Below are 19,454 nucleotides of genomic sequence, written 5' to 3' on the forward strand. Positions count from 1 at the left end.
TCATAGTGCATTGTACTCCACACATTTTGATGGATCTGTAGGAAAGTGCTTCTGGCAAATGGTCATTAACCTCTTCAGTCCCTGAATATATTTCCACTGTGTCTCATCATTTAAAACATGTGCAACATTCTTGGAAAAAAATCTTTTCCCTACCAGTTCTGGCAAGGATGCCAACCACAGTGACACCAATGGGCCAAGGGACATTTCCAATGACCATCTGAAGATAAGCATCATTAGCCTTCACATATTCCCTCTGCAACATGAATTTAATGATATCTGTTATGGATTCTTTAATATTGGCAGGAAGATTCCTTTTCCGTAGCTTTCTGAAAAGGGGTCTGAGATAGGACTCAGTCTGTTTCTGAGTAGCACTGTTCAGTTTACCCTACATGCTGTGCTTCACATAATCCTCTCTGGCATTCAGCTCCTTAGCACAAACACCAAGAAGAAACTTAAGGAATTTGGTAATGATGTCCATGTCTTTATGATCATCACCTTTTCCTAAAGACTATCCCAGTGCCTCTAACTCTTCAGTTGTGGTGTTTTCTTCATGAACTTTCAAATCATTCTGGGCATCTTACTCTCCAGGTTCTTGGCCACCCACAAGTTCATTGAGGTACTGCTGATCAATCTTATCCAAAGCTGCTTTCAGATCATTCCTCAATCCCTTGTTAACTTCTGGTGAGAGGATCTCTATTTTTCTTGAACGCTGAAGAGCATCATAATCAGTTTCTCCAAAGAGTCTGATTGGTTCTCCTCTTTCTCTTAATCTCCTGATAACCTCTTGCCTAGAAAGAGTCATGGGTAATTTTTCTTCTGCCAGTTCAAATTCTAATACTGAATTCAATGAAGTTAATGGTTTCTGGTCCTCCTCTTTTGACTGTATCTTGTAGCCACATCTTTCAAAATATGCTTCCTCTTCTTTTTTTGCAAATTCACTACGCTTGAAATATTTTTTATTTTCCACCAGCAGGTTCCTGTCCTCCACCAGCTGCATCTTCTGGAGGATCTCTGATTTCAGAACAGCCATCTCACTGCCCGGGTTGAAGCTCGAGTTTTCTTTTTCTCTCTCTGGCTCATTGGACCAAGCCTTTTGTCTCAGCCAGCCGCCACAAACCCACTACACAGCTATATTTAAATTTTGATAGTTTGATTAATATGTGTCTTGGCGAGCTTCTCCTTGGATTTATCCTGTGTGGGACTCTCTCCGCTTCCTGGACTTGATTGACTATTTCCTTTCCCATGTTAGGGAAGTTTTCAACTATAATCTCTTCAAATATTTTCTCAGACCCTTTCTTGTTCTCTTCTTCTTCTGGGACCCCTATAATTTGAATGTTGGTACTTAATGTTGTCCCAGAGGTCTCTGAGACTGTCCTCAATTCTTTTTATTCCTTTTTCTTTATTCTGCTCTGTGGTAGTTACTTCCACTATTTTATCTTCCAGGTCACTTATCCGTTCTTCTGCCTCATTTATTCTGCTATTGATTCCTTGTAGAGAATTTTTTATTTCATTTATTGTATTGTTCATCATTGTTTGTTTGCTCACTCTTTAGTTCTTCTAGGTCCCTGTTAAACATTTCTTTTATTTTCTCCATCCTATTTCCAAGATTTTGGATCATCTTTACTATCATTACTCTGAATTCTTTTTCAGGTAGACTGCCTATTTCCTCTTCATTTGTTTGGTCTGGTGGGTTTTTACCTTGCTCCTTCATCTGCTGCATATTTCTCTGTCTTCTCATTTTGTTTAACTTACTGTATGTGGAGTCTCCTTTTCACAGGCTACAGGTTCATAGTTCCCGTTGTTTTTGGTGTCTGCCTCCAGTGGATAAGGTTGGTTCAGTGGGTTGTGTAAGCTTCCTGGTGGAGGGGACTGGTGCCTGTGTTCTGGCGGGTAGGGCTGGATCTTGTCTTTCTGGTGGGCAGGGCCACGTCCAGTGGTGTGTTTTGGGGTGTCTGTGAACTTAGTATGATTTTAGGCAGCCTCTCTGCTAATGGGTGGGTTTGTGTCCCTGTCTTGCTATTTGTTTGGCATGGAGTGTCCAGCACTGGAACTTGCTGGCCTTTGAGTGGAGCTGGGTCTTAACGTTGAGACAGAGATCTCTGGGAGAGCTCTCGCCAATTGATATTATGTGGGGCCAGGAGGTCTCTGGTGGACCAATGTCCTGAACTCAGCTTTTCCACCTCAGAGGCTCAGGCCTGACACCAGGCAGGAGCACCAAGACCCTGTCAGCCACACAGCTCAGAAGAGGGAGGAAAAAAGAAAGAAAAATAAAATAAATAAAATAATTAAAATTTAAAAATTAATAAAATAAAAAAAAATTTTTAAGTGACAAAAAAAGAGAACAACCAAACCAATAAACAAATCCACAAATGATATCAAGCACTAAAAACTATACTAACATAAACATAAAAATCAGAAACAAGTCAGTGGCATACAGAAAACCCTAAGTCTACAGTTGCTCCCAAAGTCCACCACCTCAATTTTGGGATGATACATTGTCTATTCAGGTATTCCACAGATGCAGGTACATCAAGTTGATTGTGGAGATTTAATCCGCTGCTCCTGAGGCTGCTGGGAGAGGTTTCCCTTTCTCTTCTTTGTTCGCACAGCTCCTGGGGTTCAGCTTTGGATTTGGCCCCACCTCTACACGTAGGTCGCCTGAGGGCATCTGTTCCCACCCAGACAGAACGGGGTTAAAGCAGTGGCTGATTAGGGGGCTCTGGCTCACTCAGGCCAGGGGGGAGGGAGGGGTATGGAATGTGGGGCGAGCCTGTGGCAACAGAGGCCAGCGTGACATTGCAACAGCATGAGGTGCGCCATGTGTTCTCCCAGGGAAGTTGTCCCTGGATCACGGGACCCTGGCAGTGGCGGGCTGCACAGGCTCCTGGGAAGGGAGGTGTGCATAGTGACCTGTGCTTGCACACAGGCTTCTTGGTGGCTGCAGTAGCAACCTTAGCATTTCATGCCCATCTCTGGGGTCCATGCTGATATCCACGGCTTGCGCCCATCTCTGGAGCTCGTTTAGGTGGTTCTCTGAATACCCTCTCCTCGCACACCCCAAAACAATGGTCTCTTGCCTCTTCGGCCAGTCCAGACTTTTTCCCGGACTCCTTCCCAGCTAGCTGTTGTGCACTGGCCCCCTTCAGGCTGTGTTCATACAGCCAACCCCAGTCCTCTCCCAGGGATCTGACCTCCGAAGCCTGAGCCTCAGCTCCCAGCCCCCACCCGCCCCGGCGTGTGAGCAGACAAGCCTCTCAGGTTGCTGAGTGCTGGTCGGCACCGATCCTCTGTGCAGGAATCTCTCTGCTTTGCCCTCTGCACCCCTGTTGCTGCGCTCTCCTCTGTGGCTCCGAAGCTTCCCCCACCCACCCACCCCCCATCTCCGCCAGTGAAGGGGCTTCCTAGTGTGTGGAAACTTTTCCTCCTTCACAGTTCCTTCACAGAGTTGCAGGTCCTATCCCTATTCTTTTGTCTGTTTTTTCTTTTGCCCTACCCAGGCACGTGGGGAGTTTCTTGCCTTTTGGGAAGTCTGAGGTCTTCTGCCAACGTTCAGTAGGTGTTCTATAGGAGTTGTTCCACATGTAGATGTATTTCTGACGTATTTGTGGGAAGGAAGGTGATCTCCACGTCTTACTCCTCTGCCATCTTGAAGCTCCTCCCTAGATTGTTATTTTAAATTTAAGGATTTCTGTTCTGTGAAAGATATCATAGACAAAATAATAGATGATAGAATGTGAGAAAATATTTGTCAAGTCAACTGACAAGAGATTTAAATCTTGGATAAACAAAGAAAATGTAAAATCAGTTCACTAGAAACATTTACAAAAAAATTTAACAGGCAATTTACAAAATAATAAAATCCCAAAATTCTAAGAACGTTTACATAATGATCAAATCTACTTATAACTAAAGGGAAAAAACCAAAAATGAGACATCATTTTACACCTATTTTCCTGACCAAAAAATATTAGGAAAATATCAATGCTCACTAGGAAGTGAGGATGTGGGGACCCCCATGCAAAATTAGTAGGCGTGTACACTGGCGCATCTGTTATATAAAATGATCTGGAAAAACTTGGTCAAATGAAATATGTGCATACCCTCAGACACAAAAATTTTGTCCCTAGGAATACACCCTAGAAAAATTACACACTGAGTTGTTTGTAGTGGAGACAAGTTGTAGGCAATCTGCTATCCATCACTAGGAAAGCACATAGGTAAATTAGGATGGATGGACACCATAGAGCAGTGCTACTCAATGTGTGGCCCATGAACCAGCACCAGTCCTTGGACTCTCTGTTTCCACTCTATGATGAGATAACTACAGAAAGTGAGATTGAGCATTTAAACCACCACAAAGTTTTGACAATGCTGAGAACTTTTTATGTTTTTTGCAAACATGGGACCACAACAGATTGGACATTTTATAAAGAAAATTATCCTTTACCATAAATACTTTGATAAACAGTTCTGTGAAGGACTCTACAATTCCACGTGACCATCATGGCAGAGAAGAGCTTCTAAGGAATGAAAAGGAATAAAATGAAAATATGGAGCTAGGTGGGAACAAGATCATGTAGAACCCCATGCATATGTCAAAATTTCAAATAAAATGATTAGTATTTAGGCAAATTGGGATTTCTAATTAAAATATAGATAGTATAAAAGAAAGCCTAATTAAATAAAACAATGTTCTTATATTTTCCCGAATTGATGTATGTATTAAATACTGTCAGTTTGCACACTGAGAACACAGCTACTCGTCCATGGCAACTTCTTCAAACTATAGATGAAAATATCTAAGTTAGGTGTCAAGGTTCAGCCTTTAAAATCTGACTCAATTATATCATGGAAAATATTCTCTGACACCCCACTATGAAATTAAATATACCATTAGTTAAAGGATCATAATGGTCTTAGTTTTCTCTGCTCCTCCTCCTTTGCAACTTTATATATTTAATTTTGCTAGCCATGGAACAAAACAATGGCACTGAAGTGACTGAATTCATCCTCCTGGGATTTGCTGGTCAACACAAGTGTGCTCATTCTAGAGGGTAACATTGGCATGATCCTGTTCATCAAGATTGATTCTTCGCTTCACACTCCCATGTACTTTTTTCTCCAAAACTTGGCATTTGTTGATCTCTGCTACACCTCTGCTATCACTCCCAAGATGTTGCAAAACTTTGTAGGGACAGAACAATCCATCTCATTCATAGGATGTATGGTGCAGTTACTAGTCTGTGGTACTTTTGCAACAAGTAACTGCTACATCCTCGCTGCTGTGGCAGTGGACTGTTATGTAGCCATCTGTAACCCACTTCACTATGGAACAGTTATGCCCAAGAGAGTCTGCAGTTCATACTTCATGGGTTTCATACTTCATGAGTTTCCTTCATACTTCATCAGTTTCCTAAATGCTTCTGTAAACACAAGTTTTACTTTCTCATTGAACTTTTGCAAATCCAATAAAATTAACCATTTTTCTGTGATGAACCCCCAATTCTGGCCCTCTCATGCTCCAGTATTTACTTCAATGTCGTACTACTAGCAGCCTTTGTGGGGGGTTTAACTTGACATTCACTGTGTCGGTAGTCATCTTTTGCTACATGTTTATCCTGGCTGCCATGTTGAAGATCTCTTCTGCTGCAGAGAGGAGAAAAGCCCTCTCCACGTGTGCCTCCCACCTGACAGCCGTCACCATTTGCAATGGGACTCTGTCTTACATGTATCTGCACCATCGCACCACAGAGTCTCAAGAGCAAGAAAAAATGGTTTCTTTGTTTTATGGCGTCATGATCACCATGTTAAACCCCCTCATCTACAGCCTGAGAAACCAAGATGTGAGAGAAGCCCTAAAAGGGGTTGGAAAAAAGTACTTCAAGTTTGATCCTTGATTTCTAGTTCTCTGTGCTTGTAAACAACCAGACTAACAGTGCCAATGTTTAAGAAATCAAAACGTGCATAGCACAGGGAGATCAGCTCGGTGCTTTGTGACCACCTAGAGGGGTGGGATAGGGAGGGTGGGAGGGAGACGCAAGAGGGAGGAGATATGGGGATATATGTATGTGTATAGCTGATTCACTTTGTTATAAAGCAGAGACTAACACAACATTGTAAAGCAATTATACTCCAATAAAGATGTAAACAAATAAAAATCAAAGCAAAGAGCCAAACAACATAGGAAAGGTTGCTCAATCTATTAATATGGAGCTGAAAATTAAAGTAACAATGAGATAACCACCAATATGGCTGCCAAAAATTGAAAAAGAATGATAATGCCTATGAATTGCTATGATGTAAGGGAAAGGATGCTCTCACATTTGCTAATAGATAATTGAAGTGTTACCTTACTTCAGAAGGAATCTGGCAATATCTTTTTAAAAGAAGAATCTTCCATCCAGAATTTCAGCCTTGCAAATGGATCTATGGAAATAAAAGTTTTAATCTGTAAGAACATATATGTAAGGATGCTTACTGTAGCATTGTTTTGAAAAACAAGACCAAGAAAGTAACTGTTCCTCAATAGGGAAATAAATCTGTATTATCGTAATTCCAAATTGTGTCTATTGCTGCATAACAAATTTCCATAAATTTAAGGGCTTAAAAAACACACAATTGTTATCTTATAGTTTTATGGTCAGAAATCTGCACATCACTTAACTGCATCCTCTGAGATGCTACAATCAAGTTGTCAGCCAGAACTGGGAACTCATCTGGAGGCCCAACTGGGGATGGATCTGCTTCCAAGCTCACTCATTTATTGACGGAATTCATCTCCTTGCCATTTAAGACAGATTCCTACCTTCTTGCTGGCCGTCAGCCAGGGACTACTCACAGCTCTTAGAGACTATCCACAGTTCTTTGGCACGAGGCCCTCTTCATAAGCCCTCTCATAACATGGCCGCTTACTTCTTCAAAGCCAGAAAGCCATATACAGTTATTCAGTACATTCACCGTGTGAAACAAAATATTGCCATATGCCCAAATCTTACTACCAATTCAAGAGTCAGTCTCTCCCTGAAGTTTTCCCAGGTCAACACTGTTTCCTGTCAACTTTCTGCCCCTGGAAGTAATTTCTTCTTCCACTGAGTACCCACAGCACTTCACTTGTATCAATAAATATTATTTATTATTTATCACTTCCTATCTAAATTATTTATTTACATATAAGACCTTCACTATCATCTATAAGGCAATTGAAATATGCTTTCTTTCTATGACCTTTTAACATCTGGTATAGAGCCTTAGACACATTAGGTATTCTGTAAATATTGAATGAATGGATGGGTGGATGAATGATGACAAAAAACAATAATATGGGCAGCTTTCTAACTGGAAGTTATGTGAGTATGTAGCCTACACTTGTCTCTAAATATCAATCTGTGGACAACAGCATTCAAATGACCAGGGGAAGTTTTTTAAAGTGTAAATTACTATACCCCAGACCTGGAGATATTGATTCAGTAATATTAGATAGAGCCCAATATATTTAAATATCTGCATACGTAGAATGTTGCTTTAATTGCATGCTCCACTAGAAAGTAGTTTTTAAGTGCACAGGATTTAGAATCTTTTGGAATGTGGTTTATATCCCACCCCTGCCACTCCCCAGAAGTGTCTTCCTGGAAGCTAATTGAGCTTTCAAACCTTGTTTCTCATAATAATACATATCTCATGAGACTTTTCAATGTGTTTGTTTGCTTGTTTGTTAGGAACAGATAAGATAATGCATAGAAATCATAGTGCCTGGCACTCTTAAACTCTAGGTAAATGTTAAAACTAATGAGTACTAACAAGGACTATTTCAACATGGGTGTGACAGATATTACAAAAACAATCTCATCACATGCACACACACACACACACACACACACACACACACACAGCAAATAAGAAGTCTCTTAAGATTTACAACATGAAAACTTTCCCCTCTGGGAAGCTCCTCTCTCCTGCAGCAGAAAACTAACTAATACAGGTTGTTTCCTTTGATCCTGTCTCAGCGCCTATAGTCACAAACACTCAAGGGAACAGGTAGTAATCCCATAGGCTTCAGCTATGAGCTCTGTCTAAGGAGAATTCATTTGGTGGGCAATCAGCCCACTAGCCTGGGAAGAAAATCTAAAGACAAAAGTCCTGTGAATAAAGCAAATTACACTTTTTCTTATTTAGCTGTGCATTATTCTGGAATATGAGGACCACAGTAAAATCTATAGGATTAGAGCCAATATGCCAGCATAATTAACTCTAAGATTGGGTAAAGTCATCTTATCATCAGCAAAATAAACTATAAATGGAGAGAGGAAATTATTGATGGTATGGAGAAATCATAAAATGGCCCTGGAGATGATAGCTGATATATTAGCTATAATGCTCCCAACTGAAAATAAACAACCCTTACAGAATATGAGCAATAAATAGACAAGGCCACTCCATGACTGAGATGGGCCAAGACAGAAAAAAAGGCCACTCTAAGTTTGTCTGAAATAAAACAGGGACAAGTACTCTTAGCAACAAAAAAAAATAGCTAAACATTCCCCTCTTCCAACTAAAATGAGAAAATACTCCTCCTTTACCCACTTTAATTTTCTCACCTCTTACGTATAAATTACCAAAATATTCAACCACCGAATTCCTAAAAACACTCAAAAGAGAACTCACCTCCACTTCCTAAATCCTTCTTAGAATCACCCAGCACAAGCCTAAATCCTACAAGAGGCCTTCCCAATCTCCTCTTATCCAACACTCTGGTCCCTCTGGGATGTGTGTTTCCTTATTATGAAATAAGCCTAACTTTACTTGACTACATATGTGCTCCTGGTGCTTGTTGGCTACTGGACGTTGATGGTGTGAATTGCACCAGGTGCATCTATTATCTCTCTTGAACTTTGTTTCTCTTGTTATTCATTTTTATTGCAAAAATAAATTAATATGTATCCATTATTTTTTAAATACAACTCCTTTTAAAGTTTAAAAAAAAAAAGAGATTCTCTATTTTTCTTATTCCTACTTCCTACTTAAATTGTTCATATATCCCTGCAGATGGTGTTTTCTTCACATAAACACACAAACACACACACATACACACACACACAGAATTTTTTAATTAAAATTCAGTTCACACTCCACTTGTTTTTCTGCTTTACTCACTTAACAGTATGTTGTTAACATTTTTCCTAAGAATACATATAGGTCTCTCTCATTCTTATTAGGTGTTTCACAGAAATACAAACTATAGATTAACTCTGATTTGTTTTAGTATCACCCTATCTATTGCCAAATTTCTGCTATAAAAAAAAAAATAATGCATAGACTCCTGTGTGTTTAAGGTAAATTTTTTTCCATCTCATTTTATCAAAGATTAAACCGAGGTTGAGGGAACTTACATTTCTTGCCCTAAATCACATACCTATTAAATGGCAGTTCAAAGATTCAAATCTAGATCTTTCCAACTTCAAAGCTTGTCCGCTTGTCATTGCAGGTGGTATAAGATAAAGCTTCAAAGTTGCTTTGAATACAATATAATTGGATACAATATAATTTGTACAACTTTAAAGCATAGGTCTTATTCATCCAATAAAAGTCTCTTCCAGAACTCCCACTTCTGCCCACGATAGAGTAACAGGGACTGGATTTACCCTCCTGCCTGAAACAATAAAAATTGGACAAAATATATGAAATACTACTTTGCAAGACACTGTGCATCAAGCAATAAAGGACAGTGGTTCCTGAGAAGCAAGAAAAAAATAAACCCAAAATTTCCCCAGCTTTCTGTGTTAAGAAGGTTCCTAGACCACAGTGCAGAGAGGGAGTACTCAGGAAATGTTTAGTGGACTTCCTAAAGGAAATGGAGCTGAAAATTTGATGAGAGCAAGGCAACTAAAGTTTGCAGGACAGAATGTTGAAGGAAGTTCATTGTAAAGAGAAAGAACCCCAAGATCTGCAGAGGATCCAATTATTTAGCTGAGTACTAATCGGTACATACACATGCGGAAACAATTTGAGGTAGGGAAGGAACTAATTACAGATAATAGTGCTTGATGCTCACATAAGGCTGGGAGTAGTGCCTGTTCTCACCAGACAGACTAGAAAACCTCAAGATTCATAATGCGCTGGGTAGAACACACAGAAAGGACTTGCCTCAGTAGTGAAAATGATTAGCTCTATACTGAACTCAGCTCCAGTTACAACCAACAAATCTACAAAGCAAGACTCAAAAGAATCAAACAATTTCCAAGTAACTTAATTGTACTCCAGAACAAAGCTCAAGAATATTTATAAGTATATGAAAATACCTAGCAACACACATGGTAAAATTCACAATGCCTGGCATCCAATCAAAAATTACCATACATACAAAAATCAGGAAAACATGCCATAAGTAGAAGAAAAATCAATGGACAAAACTGACCAAAACTGCCAAAAATGTCAGAATTGGCCAAGGACATTAAAGCAATTATTATAACCATCCTCCATATGTTCAAAAAAGACAAGTAGAGATGTGAAAGACAAGCTAAATCCTATAGAGCCTGATGATTAAAAAAATTTCACTGGATGGGAGTAACTGCAGATTAGAGATTCCAAAAGAAGTGATTAGTGATCTTGAAGACCTAGCAATAGAAACTATCCAAAATAATAGAAAAGTGACTCAAAGAGATAAATGAACAACACATCAGTGAACTGTGGAGCAACTTTAAGAAGGCTTATGTATGTGTAATTGGAATCCCTGAAGGACAGGAGAAACAGGGTTGATATACTAAATGTTTTTGATCATTTTGTAAATATGATGAAACTATAAAACCACACATTCAAGAATCACAAGAAATTCCAAGCAAAAGAAACATGAAAAAGCTACAGCAAGGCACATCATAATCAAATTAATCAAAACCAGGAATAAAGGGGAAATCTTAAATGCATACAGAGGGAAAAAAGACACATTATAAATAGCAGAACAAAAGTAAGGATAAAAAGAAGATATACAGATTGCCAACAAACACATGAAAGGATGCTCAACATCACTAATCATTAGAGAAATGCAAATCAAAACTATAATGAGGTATCACCTCACACCAGTCAGACCATCATCAAAAAATCTACAAACAATAAATGCTGGAGAGGGTGTGGAGAAAAGGGAACCCTCTTGCACTGTTGGTGGGAATGTAAATTGATACAGCCACTATGGAGAACAGTATGGAGGTTCCTTAAAAAACTAAAAATAGAACTACCATGTGACCCAGCAATCCCACTATTGGGCATATACCCTGAGAAAACCATAATTCAAAAAGAGTCATGTACCACAATGTTCATTGCAACTCTATTTACAATAGCCAGGACATGGAAGCAACTTAAGTGTCCATCGACAGATGAATGGATAAAGAAGATGTGGCACATATATACAATGGAATATTACTCAGCCATAAAAAGAAACGAAATTGAGTTATTTGTAGTGAGGTGGATGGACGTAGAGTCTGTTATACAGAGTGAAGTAAGTCAGAAAGAGAAAAACAAATACCGTATGCTAACACATATATATGGAATCTAAAAAAAAAACCCAAAAGGTTCTGAAGAACCTAGGGGCAGGACAGGAGTAAAGACACAGACGTAGAGAATGGACTTGAGGACACGGGGAGGGGGAAGGGTAAACTGGGACGAATTGAGAGATTGGCAGGGACATATATATACTACCAAATGTAAAATAGATAGCTAGTGGGAAGCAGCCACATAGCACAAGGAGATCAGCTCGGTGCTTTGTGACCACCTAGAGGGGTGGGATATGGCGGGTGGGAGGGAGACGCAAGAGGGAGGATATATGGGGATATATTTATATGTATAGCTGATTCACTTTGTTATTCAGCAGAAACTAACACACCATTGTAAAGCAATTATACTCCAATAAAGATGTAAAAAATAAATAAATAAACACAAGTGATTTAATGAATTCTACTAGGAAGCATGCTACTTACCCTGCTCCAGTTATTGTGGATGCTAAATGTCTTTATTTCTTTAAAAAGTATCCGATGATTCAGGCTGGCCCTTTCACAGAATCTACTTATTTTGGTGAATTCCTAGTCCTTGAAAACACGCGTTACTGTCATTATTTACTACCATAATATGAGTCAGCTTTCTCCCTCGCCTAAGGGAAATGAACCTTGTAAACACTTTCTGGAATCCCAGCTTATGTTTACCCAAAGAGTGGAAGTGAATTCCAGGTGTGATCCACTTCTGTTTCAAGAATGGCTGGTCATACCTATGCATCACCTTTCCCTGACCATTTCACCCCATCAGGATACTACCAATGGCCTTCAAAGAGCCAACATGTTCCTAACTATATTCGTTTGATAGGGTTGCTGTAACAACTATCACAAATTGAGTAGCTTAAACAACAGAAATTTATTGTCTCACAGTTCTGGAGGCTAGAGTCTGAAATCAAGATGTTGGCAGGATTGGTTCCTTCTAAGTTGTGAGAGAAAGATCTGTCCCAGGCTTCTCTCCTTGCCTCACAGATGGCTGTCCTCATGTTCACATGGTGTTTTCTCTGTGTATGTGTCTGTCTCCAAATCTCCCCTTTTTATAAGAACACCAATCATTGAATTAGGACCCACCTTAATGACCTCATTTTAATTTGATTAAAGTCTCTTTGAAGACCTTATCTCCAAATAAGGTCACATTCTGATGTACTGGGGGTTAGGACTTCAACACATGAAGTTTGAGGGGGAACACAATTCAACCCATAGCATCATCTAGAGGCAAGGCTGCTCAACTCTTCAGGACACTAAGAATCTTATAAACATCTAGTCTAAAGCAAATCCAGATCAATCCTTTATTCCCTCTTCCTTTCTTGGTAGATGAGTCTCTGTGTGGCAATTGGACCTGTCATGACATTCCAGAATTATTGGAATTGCATCTTCTCCTGGCCAGGATGCCTCTCACATCCTTCAGAAAGAAGTGGGCTCTGATTAACAAATCCGGCTGAAGACTCAGAGAACTGAGCCCCAATACATTCTCAGGGGTCTGACAAGCATAAGGAAGATTATAAGAAGGTAAGAGATTGTTATTATAAAAAGTTCAGTTTCAAGCTTAACCACAACCTACAATAACCCCAAACCTGAAATCTAAAATTCTGTAATAATAACCAATAATGATAATAATTATAACAACCATTTACTGAATAGTTACTATGTGCCTGGAATACGTACTTTATGTGCATGGTTTTACTTGATCTCACTACCACTGCATAAGGTTGATACTTTCAATTAAATCTGATATGTATGTAAAGAGCCTTGCACAAGTCCTGGCACATGGTATGTGTTTAATAACCAAAAGTTAATATACATGCCCATTTTACAGATGAAAAAACTGATCTTCAGAGACACCTAGGATTGCACTGACAGAGATGTAAGCTGTATTTGAATATAATACAGGAGTATGTTAGACTCCAAAGTTTAGATCTTATCTACTAAACTATGCTGCAGCCCATATCTATCCCTGTGTCACAGAAATTCAAAATTATATAAAACTCCAGAAACATCCGTCATGTCCTCTGTCCTTTATGAGTCACTGAAATCTTTTACAGCATCCCTATTTAGTCTCCAGAGCTTGAGAATTACTTTTTTAAGATTAAACTAAGACTTCAGAAATGGGATTTGTAAGCTTCCTCTTTTTCCAGGGCCCCTTTCCCCCGCACACACCCAGATAGTTCCAGAAGATCTTTATAAGCACCCCCTACCACCAATGCCCCTTAAAACTCTTATTATCAATATAGAAGACACTGTGACATCAACTGGTGAATGTACCAGATAAGACCTTAAGATCTCCCAATAAATTAGAGTCGGCTGATCAAGGAAGGGCCCTCTACTTGGCTAGTTTCCACGTCAAATGCTCTCCTTCAACTCACATTAGAATTACCATTTCCTTTCCCTAATTTCTGCACCAGAGATATGTAGAGTGTCCAAAACTGTGCAAAAGATTTTACATACACCATCTTGTCTGACCCTCACAGCAACTCTATGAATTCACCCTGTGTTGTTGAAGAAAATGATACTTAAGGTAGTCAAAGGGCTTTCCAAATCCCTCAGCCAGGAAATCTCAAGCAAAGATGGGCGTTTAGGGGTTTTTGTATTATTCTATTTTCTTTCCACTACAGCTCGTTACACCTCTGATTTTTAACATTCCTTTTCAACTCATGTCTATGATTCTATTACAGAAATCTTACTTAATCATCCCAACTCAACTTTCAATCTTACTTGACATTCCCTAATCAATTTTCAGAAATTCATTTCTTCAACAAATGTTTTTGAAATGGACACTCTGTGTCTGATTCTGAGTTGAGTGGGGACATAAAAATGAGCAAGACAGACATGACTTCTCCCTTCATGGAGCCTACAATCTAGCATTAGTGTCACAGCCAATCCAGAACTTAGCTGAAGAGGCCAAAGTCATTGCATCAAAGAGGATATGGTTCAACCACACTCAAAAATGTGAGATAAAGGGCCTTTCACAAGGAAGGTAAAAGGAAGTCAGAGTTTACTTCCTGAAAGTGTTCATTAGGTAGATTTTGGGTGCTTAGAGAGATGATTCAAGAGGCTAAAGTCAACCATCTTTAAAGAGGATACCTAGCCTTCTGTATGCAACAGTTAAGTAAGTGTGTGATGATTTGCTCATTAAGAGAACATTCTTATCTTCCCTTTTTAACATGTGAAATTTTAACTGAGTCAGACATAGGAGGTCTGGAGTCTATATTTTTATAACAACTTATTCATAACAATAATGAGAGCCAGAGTCAGTCTGACTAATGTACCTAAACCACTGTCTACACGGGGAATAGGCCCCAGGCCATTGGTGTCTGGAGCACTTGTCAACAGTCCCATATCTAAATCTCACAGGGTGGTCATGTTCTCATTTACAATAACCTATCAAAATGATTGTTAGAATTCTTTGAGAAAATGTAGTCAAATACACTATGAAAATTCTTATATAATCCCTCCTAAAAGCCCTGTGTTAAGATTTTCTTAAGCTCAAAGAGGCACCATTTTAGAGTAATAAGGAAGTTTCTACCATCTGGTTTGAGGAATAAAATTTGCCTTTGCAAGAGTCTATTATTTTTGGAAGGAGCTCTTTAGTACATTTAGCTTTGCAGATGCTAGGTGAGCATTCATTCATTGTTTGCTAGTTTTTGAGAGGAAGACCTGAGTGGGATCACTTTAGGTTGTTGGCTCAAATAGATAAATACTCCAAGGATTGAAATGGGTTCTGTTTGAGTTTGATCCAAAGGCTCAAATAATAAAATCAAGACATCGTTTCTTTGCATCTCTCAGCTCTGCCTCTGTCATGAGTCGTCCTCAGCCTCAAGCTGGTCTCCTTCCTGATGGTAAATGGCTGTAGCAGCTCCAAGCCTCACGTGACCAAATATGGTGATGGACAGAAAGCCTTTCTTTCCATGAATCCCAGAAAATATCTCCTCAGAGCTCACCGGCTCTGCTTGGATTGTGTGCCCCTCTCTGAAACAATGGCTTAGGGGAGGAGTGATCATGCTTCTGACTGCAGATAGAGCCAATCATTCCCAAGCGCAAAATAAAATGAGCAGAATGGTTTCCCAGGGGAAACTCAGGGCACTCTTACCAAAAGAAGAGAGACTGAATACTGGACCACAAGTGATAGATGTCCATTTATTTGGGGAAAGATAAATTCCTGTGCACATCATTTTAATACAAGGTAGATTGAGATTGGCCAAGTTAAAGGTGTAGGCAAAAGGCAAGAGGGCAAAGGGCATGGGGCAGAGAGAGGTTGATTCTGAGGAGAAGGATCTGGGAAGGTCACTTAGACTTGAGCACAATGGGAGCTGGTCACTCAGTTTCATCTTCAGGAACCCTGCGTTCCAGCTCCTGCTCCCCCACTGGCCTGTCATGCCATATACACCAACTCGGTTCTCCTCCGTAGAGATTCCTCACCTACAAAATAAAAATGGTCATCGTAAACTCTTAGGCTCCTCCAGCTCTGACCTCATAGGATTCTCGCTGTGGCCTCCACTGTTGGTGCCCTCCTCCCTCTGCCCTCAGGTGTCCTGATGCCTATGCATCCCTTACAGGGTGATGCCTCAGCTGGTCCTGCCTTCTCTGTATTCTGCCCTCTCCCCTGACATCAACCAGCAGGTAACTACTTTACTGTGAGTAACTCCCAGCTGAGTAATGAAAGAATCTTTGATATGGGATTGTCATTTGCATTTTGACAAAAGCCTCCTAGAACTTACGCTTTAACACAACAGATTTATTAGAGTGATGGAAATTTAGGTATTTTGTTTTTAACCAAGTGGGCTGTGGGTCCTTTCTGAAATTATCCATGAACTTGGCTGCCTTCACATACAATTAGCCCTAGAATCATTAAGGAAAACCAGACTTGGAGAAGCCAAGCTTTCAGACTTTAATAGTCATATAATATATTGGGCAGTGAATATATTAAAGAACTTGTTGTACAAACATTGGTAATTCCTCTTTGACATAGGAGATTTGAGTGAGCTAAAGTCATTTCCCTGAAACAAACATGGAGACATTAAACTGTGTGAATTATGAGGTTGTGCTTCCACAGAGAGTAAGTATCTGGTGTGACTTGGAGAGAGCATGAAGGAACAATGGAGGAGATGTGGAGGGAAGCTGCATTCCAAGTCCCTTTAATAATATCTCACTGACCTTCAGCATTGACCTACAGCATGGCTTCCTCAAGACACAGCCTGCTCTTCCCCACCTCTGGGGCTCTGTCCACATGATCCTCCTCTTGGAATGTCCTTTCCTCCCATCCCAGCTCTGCTCTCCACACTATCCTCTCTTCCTTTCAAATTTCATTATAAATGTAGTCTCCCATAGGAAGTCTTGCCTGATCTCTCTGCTGGAAATGATACGAATACCCCTGAACTTGCACAGCACCTTACCTCCATCTCTACTACATCAGTGATGAGAAAGTGCCCTGCTGAAGGAGATCTCTGCTCAAACTGCACAGTCACAAAAAGACTTGGCTCCGGCATTATGGAAAGCCTCATTCTGGACCTTGTTGAGAATTGGGCCTGGTTAATGCCTGCCTAAGTGACAGAAGGCTATGATAAGGTCCAACATCAAAAGGGACTTTTCCATCACTTTCTGTGCCTGTGATAGGCAACCTCTGAGACAGTCTCCAGTGATTTCTTCCTCCTGGTATGCATGGCCTGTGTAATCTCCTCCCCTTGACCCCTTGAGCATAAGTAGGACATAGTGACTCCTTTATAGTGAACAGAATATTGAGAAAGTAATGAGACGCTGAGATTAGCAAGATTAGGATTAGGAAAAGACTCTGGCTTCCACTCTCAATCTCTGTCTGTCTCTCTGTGTGTGTCTCTCTCTCCCCTTTCTCTCTCTCTTTCTCCCACTCTCCCTCGGAGGGCAGCCAGCCGCCATGTTGTGAGTTTCCTACAGAAACATCTATGTGGCAAAGAACTGATGTCTCTGGCCAAAGCCATGTGAGTTTGGAAGAAGACATTCCCCCAGCAGAGCCTTGAGATAAGACCACAGACCTGGCTAACACCTAGATAGCAGCCTGTAAGAGACCCTGAGCCAGAAGCTCAGCTTAGCTTCTCAGCTAAGCCACATCTGGATTCTTGACCCATGGAAACTGTGATATAATAAATGTTCATTATTTTAAGCCACTAAGTTTGGGGTTAACTTGCCATACGGCAGTAGAAAACTCATACATTAACTAATCAAATGTGCCTTCCAGAATCCTACATTTTTTGGAAAAAACTTTTCCTTCTTGCCCTGTATCTGTCCCTCACTCTACAAATCACTCTTTGGCCTTGTTATTCTTCAGAAGTCTACACTTTTTCAGGTAATATGCTGGTCTAAGGAATTAAGCTCAGAATTTGATGGTCCCCATGAAATTGACTCTTTTCCAACAAATTGTATAGGTATCCGAAACTCAGAAAAATTCTTTCTTGTTAAAAATGTAGTCCAGGAAAGTTGGACTATTTTATAGATAAAATATTTTATAGCTATATTTCCCACATAAGTCTGTTTTCTGGCCCATCAGTTCAGATAGATACATATTTCATATTAATAAGCCTGCACTATGAGAAGAAGACCAAAGTCTATTCAAATGTCTTGAAACAGCTGGGAAGTGAAAGCTTCTTATGAACCCAGCAGATTCCCAAGTGAATCACTTTTGGGGCATTAGCTGACATTTCGAGCATCCTTTTCAGCTATTCATCATGCTCTTCCACAAGCCCCAGCATGACCATCATTGGTGAGTGGCTTCGGTAGCTGAAAAGCAGGGGGCCCAGCCCTATAGGAAAGGTCCCCAGGGTGCCTCTTAACTCATAAAGGTCACAGCTACTGCTGGAAGAAGAGATACTACTGTCATTGACAGGGACTCTATTAATATTTCATCGAAGTCCTATAAGGCTCACTTCTGTGTCTGAATCCCACACTGGTTTGGTATCAGACATTAGATCAGTTCACTTCAGCCTTCAAATTACTAAAAATTAACCCATGGATCCTTAGTCAAATCAACTCCAAAAAACATTTATTGTATATCTGTCTGCTGGGTGCAGTGCAAGTTGGAGAGCAGAGAACGATGCAAAGATAACCAAAGCACAGAGGTTTTTTCCACAAGTTCAGAGTCCACACAGACCTGAAAAAAGGCTCAACAATAGCTCTACAATCAATGACCTCAAAGAGCACCAGAGCTGGAAGCTGAAGACCTAGAGTCTTAATTCCAGCTGTGCCAGCCTCAGTTTTTCCATCTGTACAACAAAGAATTTGGGCTAGACCACGGATTCTGTAGGAGGCAGGATTCTAGGAAGGGCTCCCAAGATTCCCACCCCGTGGTGTTACATGCCCTATGGCACCCTCTCCCCAAGAGTGTGGGAGGGATACATGTACGTGATGGCGTCTCACTCTCATGATTAAGTTATGTTGAAAGGAAGAAATGAAGGGATTTTTAAAGATGTAGTTAAGGTCCCAAGTTAGTTGCTTTTCCAATAAATCAGAAGGGAGATGGAAAGCTAATATAGATTTTGGAGTGCCATCTTGCCTGCTAATTGTAATGATTGAGAATGTCTGCCTGGAGCATCATAATGAAAAGGATTCAAAATTTGCACCTAAGTTTGGCTACAAAAATTGTCATCACTGATTAATAATGTCTGCCATGGGTATTTATCAGTTAGGACTCCTCTGATTGCAAGCAACAGGAAACATCACATAAATTGGCTTAAGGAGGGGAAAAGAATTGTTATACCTGGTATTTATTCAGGAAATACTTACCGAACCCTACTGAGTGGTGAACATTGTTCTAAGCACTGAAGTTACCACAGAAGTGAAGTCCTTGTCCTCACAGAGCTCACATTATAGTAGCTTATTAAAATGAAAAGTCCAGGGATAGAGTTGGCTTCAGGCATTGATTCAGGAGTTCAGTGTATAATCTCCATGTTATAGCCA

The 19,454-nt window shown here is 40.1% G+C and overlaps 2 pseudogenes; one reads left to right on the forward strand and one right to left on the reverse strand.

Moving 5' to 3' along the window:
* Positions 1 to 1,030, reverse strand: LOC137771849 (pre-mRNA-splicing factor 18 pseudogene; annotated as a pseudogene).
* A 3,941-nt stretch (positions 1,031 to 4,971) lies between these two features.
* LOC137772319 (putative olfactory receptor 5AK3) lies at positions 4,972 to 5,897 on the forward strand (annotated as a pseudogene).
* Positions 5,898 to 19,454: the final 13,557 nt, after the last annotated feature.

This window comes from Eschrichtius robustus, chromosome 11 (genome assembly GCF_028021215.1).
Source record: "Eschrichtius robustus isolate mEscRob2 chromosome 11, mEscRob2.pri, whole genome shotgun sequence".
NCBI lineage: Eukaryota > Metazoa > Chordata > Mammalia > Artiodactyla > Eschrichtiidae > Eschrichtius > Eschrichtius robustus.